Here is a 12,652-nt window from a genome sequence, read left to right on the forward strand (position 1 = left end):
ACACAGGAATGATAGAGACGCTGATGAAAGAGGTGTAAAAGAAAATAGAACTTCACGTCTGCAAATCGATTCTGCAGTTTTCCAATTTCCCTGTTGGGCAGTGGCACGGCCTGTGAAATTGTCCCTAGAAATATAAAACGAAGGGAAGGAGAATACCTCCACTCTTACCTTTTAGCAAATGACATTGCCTGATACAGTTCATTTCCTTTGGTGTGGACTGGGCCGGGCTGGATCGGCATTCAAAATGCAGAAGCGAAATGGAGAATGTTTTTGAAATATAGATACCGCATTGAGCCAGTACTTTGGAGCACAAGCTGTTCTTGAAATAGCTTACCTGGGTATGGGTTTTGGTGAAGCAAATAAATTGCCACACAAACAGGTTTAAATATTCTTTAAGAGGCATTGATCTCAGGACTTTCTCTTAGTCTGAAGTCTTTCTCAAGTGTAATACGCCATCACCCACTCTCCTCTCTGGAAACCTTCATTAGCACTCCCTAGCACTTAAAAGATTTATCACAGTGAAGCGCTACCATGGAAGTCCAGGGACCTGGCTTTTCCACCCAGCTCTCCGTAGTATTTGCTGGATCTCTCAGGTGCAAAAAGAGAAGCATGTTGCCTGTGCAGGTTGCTCTGAAATCCATGGCAGTCACCCAGTGTGTTAAAGCTATGGCATTTGCATTACACACAAACATTAGAACCGGGTTTTTTTTTGTTTTTTTCTTTTTTTTCAGAAATGACAAGGTGCTTAATGAGTTCCAGCTCCCTTTTCTTCTGCTGCATCCTTTTCTTCTTCTGTCGTTGTTTCGCCTGGGAAGTGATGCAGGCCCAGTGTTTGAGTGTAGAACTAGAAAACAGAAAATTGGGTTCTTGGCTTGGTGCTAAAACTAATTTATTGCACGCTGTTGATCAAATAAGTTGATTTCATGGATTTTGGCTTCCCAGGAGACACTGGGGAGTTGTGAAGCCCTTAGAGACATATTGATGTAAATTCTTTGATCAATATTATAATAATTTTTGGTAGGGTGGCTTTATTGGGGTTTGTTTTGTTTTGTTTTGTTTTTAATCCTTTTGGTCAGAAATGAAACTGATGACACCATGTTAAGATTTCACAAGAATCCGGAATGTCCTGGTTATTGAGGGATGCTTTCATTTATGCTTTAATTTCACACCTAATTTATCATTCCTGCAGATACAGCTTGAAAACATACAGCTGAAAACACTCGGTGGATAAAGTGGTTTTTTCCCCATTTGATATTCCAGAGGTTCAAAAATAAAGACGAAATAATATCAACTGAGAAGGAACACAGAGTCCTTATCTATCTTTTGTAAATGATTAGAAATGTCCCCCTTATGAACTCAGAACTGGCACTGCTTGCTCTGGGATTCTTGCCTTCAGAATAAAGAATGTCTTTGTCATGAGCCCAAGCAAGGAAGGAGGGGAAGGAAAAAGTTTCAGGAGAAAATTAATAAAATACACACTTTTTTAGATATTTGAGAACTTGGAAGATACCAGAAAATAAAAAAAGTTTGACCAAACAATGAAGTTATTGAAAGCATTTCCCTTCTTTGTTACAGCTGCAGAACAAGTTAATTAGAAAACTGTTGTTCATCTACCTGCAGTACAGGCACCAAGAGCAGCATATGTTTTGTAAATTGTTGGTTTGGGTCATCTGGTAGGGAACTGCCCCAACCATCCCCAGTGCTCCGGCTGCACCAGAGAGGTTGCACGGAACACTTCTGGAGGATCCAGCTCTTGCCACACAGCATTAGGTATGACTTTTCATGTTTTCTCCTGCCAGCGAAAGGAAGGTAGTAAATGCAACTGGACCAAAATGTAAAGAAATATATGAATAGGGCGTTGTTCAAGCAGCTTCAAAAGGGAACAATTTTTTTATCCGTGTGAATATTTCCATTTTTTATATCGCGTTTAGTCTAAAATTGTAGGAAGAGGTAGGTCGCTGAACCCTTTTTTCCTTTTTTCCTTGCCCCTTCCCTATGTGTTTTTTTTCCCCTGAAAAGTGGAGAGCATCGTGAAAGGATCGACCAACCTGCCCCCGCACACACCACACAGTCCAAACAAAGGAAAGTAAGGTTTGCAGAAACTTGGCAAGACTTTTCAGTTCACAGCAACATTTTGAATGGTCACTTTTTTCATTAATCTCTTGAGTTCAAAAAAAAAAAAAAAAGCATTACTTTCCAGTGAAATTGTTTAACTCTAAAATTTAAATGCAATACTGGTAAAAAAATAATATTTCTGCTGTCTCCCAAATATGTCTCAATTACTAATATTTACAATTTTTCGGTTATTTGTATGTGTTAATTTGTCCTGTGAATCTATGAATAGTTGTATCAGCCGATACAACCGCACTCCGAAAACACCACATATTTTAATTGGAAAAATCTTGATACTCACTGTGAAACAATCTAACCTTGAAAAACAATCTTTTTACCAGTTTGTCTTTAATGCATAAAACACTGCTCATTTTCTGCCATTCTGTCACCAAGGGGCACATTAATTTAGTTGCACAATAATTTAATACATCGATATATTGATTGAAGCGGAGAGGTTTTTGTTTAGCGGTTCCAAGAAATCGCGCGTTTCTTGCAGAATCTTTAAAAAGACAGTTCTGGCGGCAGTTTAAGTAGGGGGAATTGCGGATCATTAGGGGAAAGTTGCCCTTCAAAGCCAATCGATCCGGCCATACTGAGCACAGTGGGCGTCACATCAGAAGAGAGGGAAGACCGGCAGGGGGCAATTAATGGGGCAGATATTGGAGTGCCTTTTCTGATTACCCCATACCGCACAGTGGATTCGGCCTTGCTGAGACAGGCTGGTAGAAACAAGAACCCTGATGAGATATGGCTCTGCTAATGTCAAGAAGTGCCACTTCCTAGCAGCGGGAGCAACTTTATTGAAACCATCTGTTGTTTGGGAAGACACATGTGCGCGCACACACACACACACGTATTTCCTCCTCCCAAAGTGTCTAACCTTTCTCGTAAGGCTGACTGAAATCGCACAGCTAATCCTTCCTTAATCTGGGAATGACAGGCTCTGCTGTTTACGGCAGGTTCCAGCAGCTACTGAAGAGCTGGGTGACTGGCGTTGTTTCGGTGATGTGACAGTGGTGTATTCTGGAGCAGTCACTTTAGAACAAAATACCTGTTCATCCGTCGCCAATGTAAAGTTTCGCAAGAGCAATCTGTGATTACAAGGAGCCCCACAGAGGAGGTTTGGGCACCCACCCAGAGACGAGGGATCCATACTCTGCTGGATCTGCTCTGCACGGGGGACAGAAAGAGGAGATTCAGTGAGTTTGGCTCCAGTGAAACCTCATTTATCAGCAGGTATAACCCAAGAGCGATCTCAAAGGGAACAGCCCTGGTTGGGTTACAGCAGACTGAGAGTATGAGCCTTATTCCAGTTTGTCAAGTCTCTAACCGTATTTTTATGATGATCCCTCCTTGACGTGCCAGGACCCTTAAGCTTCTTGTGGCTACATTAAAGGTGTGCATCAGAGTCCCAGTTGCCAATAGAAAACGTGGTACTACCATATTCACTGGAACTGAATTAACCTCTGAATAGCCTCTTTGCAGCTAAAGTATTTCCATTGGTATTTCGTGCACATCTCTGCATGTTTAATTTCTTATTCCTAAAAGCTATGTTTAAAAGCATGGCTTAAAAAAATAACTGGCTTCCCAACTATTTGGAACAAACATTGCACATCGAACCTGGAGTCTCTGATATCCCTCTTTCTTGCCAGCAAACGTGACCCGTTTCCCCCAGGCTTCTTGGCCATTCTGTAAAACAAACCACACACAAAGGGGAAATATATCCCTTCTAGAGCAGGAAGAGGTGTATTTCTAACCTTGTGTCCACCAGTGGATTTCAGCAAGTAGTTTAATCTTATACTCGTGTTACTTTCATAATTCAAAAGGCCTGTTGCTTAAGAAAAAAAAACAAAGTATCAGACATCTAACTTTCAATGGCTATTTCTGAGTCAATACTATCTGACAAGAAGATAGTGTGCTGTTATAGACCTATTCACTGTATGCAGAAAGTTAACAACCATGAACAATCTTAACATCCTTGAGAGAGTAATGGATAGCATGAATATTTTTATAAGTGATCCTATATTTGCTTTTTTGTACAGAAGTAAGCGGTTTAATGTGGTACCAGGGTTTTTCTTTTAAGTAATAGGCTGCAATACAGAAGTCTCATTACCTGAGACTTGACCCACCCATTACCATTTACTTGACCCACCCAAATTCAATTGCATAATTTATATCCTCTGGATTCAGTTTGGAATATTTGACTGTTTATGAAAACTTCAGTTTACATATTCCTTGGCACTGGCAATTTTTATTTTCCATTTGTGGCTTTAGATCGTTTTCTTATCATGATCAATAACTTTATTATTGAATGGAGGAACACTAAGGTGAGGTCTAGAGAGAATGCATAGTCTGCTATTGGCTGTAAAAAGTGCATTTAATGGTTATGTATTAAAAAGAATGAAAGTTATTTCCTCTAAAATCTCAGTGTAACAGAATAAATCAGATAACTGGAAGTCAGACAACAGGTGGATTCTTAGAAATTATTTGCAAATACCATGTTAGAATATACAAAGAGGAAGATGACTCATTCTGGAATCTAAAGCAGTAAAGTGGACCACAAGGTTTTCCCCCATGTGACCCCCACCCTCCCTCAAATAAGGTCATTCAGGCTTTGCAAACTAATTCTTTTGCCAAGTAAGACCGTCTAACTGCAGTCACTTGGGTTTATTCTGGCCCAAAGAGATTCTTTCAGCAGTGAAGCTGCAGTGATGCCAGCTCTAATACAGACCAGGCACCCCATTTAGGCTCCAAAAACATCAGCGATTAAGCAGCTCTTGAGTCCCTGGGCGAGTGAAGTTTTCACTCATGGGACTGTCCCTGCACGTCCTGCTGTGGTGCCTCCGAAGCGCAGCAACCCTTCCAAACTGAATTCTTTTTAGGATCATCATTTCTGCTCTAAGAAGTCTGTCTTGGTGATATATGGGAAATAATTGCCAGTTTAAAAGGCTGTTTTGAGAACTGCCTTTTTGAAAATCCTGACACATGGTGCGGCTTTAAAGCCTGGAACTGTGTTCCTTATACAAAAGGCCTTGAACTCTCTCTGGGCAGACGGCTTTCATATCCTCTAAGCTCACGTATTTCATGGTAATAAGCTGTGGGATTTAACTGTGCTGAGACAACATGCCTGCTCTTTAACCTAGTAGAGTAACGAAGAGCTTTCCAAGCAAAAATAGTTAAGATAAAGTGATACATGGAGTTAGCAGGGCACCTTTTTTTTTTTTTGTATTGGGTGGGAAGGGGAACAGTTTCTAAAACTTCAAACCTGACCTTTTAAAAATTACAGTGAATATCACTGTATCTTAACTAGTGAATTTTCCTAGGCTTGTTTGATGACTAGGTGATAAAGTGACATACAAATAAAACTAGATGTTCATATGTCAATACCTGTATTGTCCTGCCATAAGATTCATTCATATTTAAACTTAATTCTTTGGTCTGTTACACCAATGAAAGAACAACCAAAGGCCACAATGGAGTTGAAATACCAGGATTCATATTTATCAGGTTCAAGATGGGACCACACCATGCTGAAATGCAGAGTTTTCCAGCTGTTGTGCCCCCCAGCCCCTTGTTCTGCATTCAGCGCTCATTTGAGCCTCACACAATTGTTTCTGTTTCAACCATACAAGTTTTTGCTCTCAGCCTTCCTTTGGGGGAAGTGAGAAATAAATGAGAGGTCAACAAATTGGGATTAGCTACATCTTGGAGAGATGATCGCTTTCACTTACTGGGGCAGCTCATGGTAAAAGACACTGGGAAAAATCCATCAATTGAGTAAAAAAGGAACTGCAAGATCTGCCAAGAGACTGCATGGCCCATGAGCCGAGACAATGATCTGACACACAGGGGAAGCTCTGCTTTTGAGGCCACATCTCAAATGACCTGTGGAAATTTAAGTAGCTCTTTGGTGCTAGGTCAGATGCTCAACTGAAGAAGTCTTACCTCCTTAATTGGGATTCTGGTGCCTTTTGGATGGAGCATCTCTCCTGTGAGGACAGGCTGAGGAAGTTGGGCTTATTCAGCCTGGAGGGGAGAAGGCTCCGGGGAGACCTTATAGCAGCCTTTCAGTACTGTTGCGGTAAGACAAGGAGTGATGGTTTTAAAGTAAAAGGTAGATTTAAACTAGATATAAAGAAGAAATTTTGAACAATGAGGGTGGTGAAACACTGGCAGAGGTTGCCAGAGGAGGCAGTAGATGCCTCATCCCTGGAAACATTCAAGGCCAGGTTGGATGGGGCTCTGAGCAACCTGATATAGTTGAAGATGCCCCTGCTCATTGCAGGAGAGATTGGACTAGATGACGTTTAAAGGTCCCTTCCAACCCAGACTATCATATAATTCTATGATTTTTTTTGTTTCATGGATAATTGGTATTACATTAAGTGCTTCTTTGCATAGCACATGCCCAGCAAAGCACAGAAGCCTTTCCCTGCCTCGCCCCAGTACAAGGCATTCAACACACACACAGGGAAAAGGCAGCCTGACCTAAGGGCCAGATTCACTATTTGTTTTCCACCCTTTGAATGTGCTCACCATGGACCAGTACCATTTGGTGTCCTCCACCTGCTGGGAAGTGGCCCATCACTGCTGCTGACCCAAACTGGAAAGCAAAGCTTGTCAGCAACACAAGGAGCACGGGAGTTGAAGGGCAGAGAAAATTAATTGGGACATTCATTCCTTTCCAGATTCAGCATGCTTGCTCATCATAGACATGAAGAACACTCAGAGCTCAGTTCCTTTACTAGTCATAGCAATAGTATGAATGCTAAAAGGGAAAGTAATTTTAATGTCACTTTCTTCTTGAAGAGACGGTTCTCCTTTCTAGCACTGTGCAGGCAAGATCTCAGGGTAGTCACTTTTATTCACCATTCTTTTTCCATTTCAAATGAGGGGAAATTAAAAATTTTCCTTTATTTCCCAAAGAAAATGCAAGTGCTGTTTGGGGACCTGGTAAGACAATTATGCACCATTTTTAGCAGCGAGCATATCCACTCGTTTCAGCTAAAAAATTCAAATCTTTACCAATAAGGATTTTATAAATTCAGATGGATCTAAATAAAGATTCCTCTTTTTATCGTTAAAAAAATTTAAACCCAGTTCTATCATAGTCAATATAAATGCCCCTTTGAGGCAAAGGGAATGCTGGGAGAAGATTCTCAATGAGCCAGAGTGCTGGAGAGGAAACTCAGGGGCAGAACTTAACTCTTTCCGTAACAGAAATATCAACAGTTGGGAAAGCAAAAGCATGGATTTGGTGAGGTTGGCTCCTGTCTGCTAATGGGAATAGTTTTTTGTAGCTTCCTGAATTTATATACAGACTATTAATTGCAGCATTACAGCTTTCCTGTCAGGTGTAATGAACCAAAACATAAGCACATTAAACATAACATACGTCATTTAGACATATATGTAATACACTATGTATTGTACATACTTTGCCTCAAATATATGGGTCTGGTACTCAGCTAAATAGAGGTGGACCTGGAATTAGATACAACACACATCCTTAAGCGTAGGGCATCTGTTTCTTTTAATATATTAAAAACCTTACCTTTCAGACAGAGGCCGGGCTTGGCTCCCCCTCTCATTGTTCTTCTCTGTCTAAAGCTGAACTGTGGGATTAGTTCCACTCTCTGCATTCAATGCATAGCTAAGCTTACCTGATGCGACTCGAGGACAGCTACTCAGCAGGGAGGTTTGAAACCTAATAGTGGAACAGAGAAAGTCCCCAGCGACTACGGCGCACCAGCGTGTGAAAGCTGGAGCTGTCATTTCCACCGCATGTCGATGTGGGAGCTGTGGACTGGCTCTTGGCAACCACGCACCATAGGATGAGCTGCAGTTCCAGGAGAAGAGGCTTGAACAGCATCAATAAGGGAAGGAAGAGAAACTCCGTGCCAGCATTTGGGGAAATTAGCTTGGTTGGAAAGTTTGCATTGCAAAGTTCGGGATTTAACGCAGCAGTCTCTTTCAAAATCTGTATGTTTTTCCAAGAGCATCCTTGTTTTGCTTCTTAAATGTTACGGCATAGCAAGGAAAAGAAAAGCAGCAGCAGTGACAGGAAGGAGATAAGCCAACTCTAAGTGCCAGAGGAAGCTGTGAATGTCACACCACAGTGCTGCACTCAAACAGCTGCGGCCATGTACTGACTTCTGTCACCCCATCCCTGCCAGATCACACCTGGTGTGTCAGAGGAGGATTCAGAGTGAAAGAAAGAACATGGAAAATAAAGGGAAAACACGGAACAGTGGAGAGCAGAGATGCCTTGCAGAGACAGGGGATTTGTTTCCTGCAGCAGTGATCTCACTCCAGCCTCTCCCTCACCAAACATGTCCATAGAGCTCCCTGCACACACCAGCATTTCTCTGTTAAATCTGCCAGCACGACAGCCCAAACAGGCTCCCCTTCAGTGACATCCTCGTGCCAACAGGACCTGGCTGCTGTTTCATGCCAGTGATTTTTAGTTTACTCAGACACAAAGGGCTGGTGTGGATCAACAAACAGTCAGAAGAGCTGTGTCACTGATTTAGTGGCCTCTTGGGCAGAAGGAGGTCCCAGCCAAGGTGGCAGATTGGTTTCGGTGGGCTGCCTCCTATTGTCATCTCATCAGCTAGTGGTGTTGCAAACCCACTGATTTTTTTGAGTGGAAAAAAACAAAACCCAACAACAAATGCTACTTTGCATCACCCCAAGATGGAAGCAAAGAAAATACACCTCCGGCCTTGGATTTGCCAAGGTTGGCATTCCTTTCCCACTCTGCTCTGAGCTAGACCTTTGGCTTTTACCTCCGTCGTGTTGATTTTGAGGCTAAGTATTTCTGAACTGCAGCTGTGCAGCTCAGGAGCCCTAACGGAGCTTTGCTGTTTTACACCAGTGGAGCATCCTATCTTGAAGGCAAAGCTCAGGAGAACTCCAGCATATAAATGAATAGAGTCCAATTTCCAACCAACAATACTCATTTCAAGGCCAGGATCTTTCAAACTCCCCGTGCTGCCACGCATTACCTGCCAAACCTTCCTACGCTTGCGGCCTGGAACAATACCAGAAGAGTTGATTAGAGTTAGTCAGTAAATAACACAGGATGAAAACAAATTAGGTAGTAAAAGGACTCTTGAGAAATTAGGAAAAAAGCTCTATAGCCTTTCAACTTATTCATGATTTACTAGAAAGTTGTATAATGTAGCAGGCCTAAGAGCTAAAACGCTTCTAAGGCCAGAATATCCCAATTTGAATAGCTAAGTTGTGTACTGAAAGCCTGGGGAACTGTTTAAAGTAAGCTAAAAAGAAAACCGACACTCCCGCTTCCCCCCGCCTCAAACCTTTGATTAAAAAAGCAACAAAAATGCTAATCTTCTGTGGTTAAGCAGAAAGGCTTAGAATGTGGCTAACAAACAACATGAATTATTCAGGGACAAGGTTACTGCTATTCTACACACATCGCTCCAGAACGTGAGTGCAAAGCCACACAAGCACAATAATTTCTACGGGTGTTACAGTGATAAAATAGATTCAGATAACTGCCATTAATTGCATCAACATAATATAGCCTTTCTGGATGTTTAAGGATCCATAACAGACTCTATAAAAATGGGGGCCTCATCCCAACCTAAACAGGACAGCTTTGACATGTTATACAACTCCAGTGGGAAAAATACTACCTTGTGTTGAATAGCTATGGTCAGAATCAGCCCCATTCCTCAATCTGATACTGGGCAAGCATCCAGGAAGGTTGAAGATCAACAATCAGATGAACCCATTTCAAGTTTCCAGGCTCATAATCATTGCCATCTTTCCTAAATCCAGAAGAAAGCTTGTCTCCTTGCAGGCTGAATTTGTACGTGTATCTATGGACAGACACATTTCTTTAGCAAGAAAAGGGAAGGAGGAACAGAGTGACCAGAGCGTTTGTCCAGATCTCAGACCACAGAAAGGAACACATTAAACTCCCCACATTTTTGGGAGGAAAGAAGGAATTAGCAGCCTCCATCAGCCTAATCCTCGACTCAGCTCCCAGAACAGGCAGCTTGGGGTGTTGCTGAGAGGCACTGGGGTGCCTTTGGCTGTCCTGTATCTATCTTTGCCATGTACCTGCAGGTCCCCTGCTACTGTCCTGTAAACCCCTTGGCTTGGTGGGTACTTTGCCATGTCCCCTGCTACTGTCCTGTAAACCCCTTGGCTTGGTGGGCCGTTTGCTGCCCTGCAGAGCTCATTGAGGAAAGCAGCTGTGGCCTGATGGGGGGAATCAGGGTAAGGGACACATTAATAAGCTTTTCTAAGGTGGTTGCACACAACCCAGCAGCTCTGAAGCACAAAGAGAGCAGGGCAGCAAGTCCTTGAAAGTGTCTCTACCAAGCACCTCCAGAACCAGGGGCTATAGCAGCCTGGTTCCATCTGGCTGTAAATCAGCACCCTCAGAAACAACCACAGAGATTTCAATACACATTAGTAGCTCTGCAGAGGACCAGTGTTTACCCCAACACACATAAAACAGTCCCAGAACTTACCTTAACTTTGGGATCCACAGAATGCTGCAATGCCTGCAGTCCTGCTAAGGATCCCCCAGGCCCAGAAAGCCCCTTTATTGCCACTGGTATCTACACAGCTGTGATTATCATCTCAAGGGAGACAACCAGGTGCCGGTCTTAAGGGGAAAATCACCTGATGCTGCAAGACAGCAGAATGAATGATCAAGAAGCCGATGTTGTAGCAAACAGCAATGCTGTTAATTGCACAGCTGTCTGCAATGATTTGGTTTCTGTCAGTGAGTTTTGGGTGGGGATGAAAAGTAGAAAAACAGTCACAGAGAAGCTCAGTTCCCAAAAAAAAAAATAGGTAAAGCTTCCAATTAAACACATAGCAGTCAAGTTAAAATTATAGGTGACAATTACTGTAACTTGATTAGGCACAATAGCAAATTCACTTCCCTAAATCACTTTCACAACTCTCCTAGGAGGTCTGAAAGATGTAGTATATGAGGTTCATTTAATTTCTAATGTAGTAATTATCACTACTGAATAAAAAAAAAAAATAGCGGTGACAGACCCAGGAAATAAATTTAGCACTTGAGGTTTTAATAAAATTTTTATGTGCAACCCCGTTGGTTAGAAATTGTTTAATCAATCTTATCTGGTTCACAGACTTTCTGCTGAGCTTTTGCTTCATGTTATTGCAAGGCAATATGCTGCAGCACCTTCTTAGCATCCCAAGTTGCAAAGCCTAAACACTACTGCTATCCAAAGCCAGGGGAAGTTCCCGTTTCAGTTGTGAACACGCTGTTTTGTTTGCGTGCTGCCCGTTGTTTTCAGGTTGTGCAGCCACTCGTAAGTGCTGGTGACTCAAGAGCAGGGTCCAGCCCGTTCTGCCTCGCTGCCCTAACGGGGTCTCTGCTCTACGTGGTGGCTTATTTCTATGGCAGAGGGAGCTCTAGGGAGCTTAGTCAGGTGTTCAAGAGAATAGTGTGTAGGAGACACTGCTGGCCCTTTCTGAAGGAGCTTCATGTAACGCTTCGAGGGGTATCCATCCCAGCTTCTCCTGGCCCATCCAGGCTCATCCCGGATGCGATGGGCACACCTGGAGGCCAGTCCAGTGGTTTGCTCAGAGGAAGTGGAGGCAGATAAAGAAACTAAGTCTGTGATCCACAACTACTGGCATTTCTGAGATTTTCCTGACTCCGGAGGTTTTGCTTAAAATTTGAATTTTTCCCAAGCTCCTGGGCACAGGCGGAGAGAAAGCTGAACCCACATCTCCTGTCCTGCTGCTTGCAGGGTCACTGCCCTGCATAAATTAAGCTAAAATGGTTTATTTCTGTTTGCAAACCAGGTCAGTGTGAGTAGCAGAGAGGTTAAAATGCAGTTATTAGTATCTAAGAGGGAAAAAAAGACAGTGTATTAGTAGGAATCATGGCCCATTTCTTCATTTCGATTATTTAACCTAAAAAACCATCTCCACTGTTGAACAAGATGACTCTCACTGCCAGGCTGCTTAAAATTACTCACTGTTTTAAAGCGTGCTGGTATGAATTACTTAGTGCCATTTTAATTGGGCTTCGGTACCATTCAGAAATCCACAAGAAGGAGCAGGGCCAGGCAGCCTGTCCAGCACAAACAGGGCTGCCAGCACCAGCCACTTGGCTTTCCCTAATTTTGTCCGTCAGGAACAGGTCCTCTCCCCCCGCCAACAGGATTTCACTCTGCTCTTTCTCTTTCCTGGCACTCTCTGCCCAAACACACAGAACAATCAATCATCCAAGTTGGTTGTTTTGTTTTTTTTCCTTTTTCTGTTTGCAGTCAGTACACTAATAATTCCTGGAGTGACCCAGTGGCTAACAGGTAAATTGATAGCCCCCAAATCAATAATAAAAAAAAAAAAAAAAAAATAAAAAAAAAAAAAATAAATCAATAAATATTTGGGCATCATCATAAACAAAAATCACTCAGGAGATTAAAGCATTACAACATGGTAATTTGAAAGGAGAGAATAAACTGCTGCCCAGAGAATTAATGTAACTTTCTTCAATTGATTTATTTCAAGAAAAACC

Source organism: Calidris pugnax, unplaced genomic scaffold (assembly GCF_001431845.1).
Source record: "Calidris pugnax isolate Ruff unplaced genomic scaffold, ASM143184v1 scaffold81, whole genome shotgun sequence".
In the NCBI taxonomy this organism is placed as follows: domain Eukaryota; kingdom Metazoa; phylum Chordata; class Aves; order Charadriiformes; family Scolopacidae; genus Calidris; species Calidris pugnax.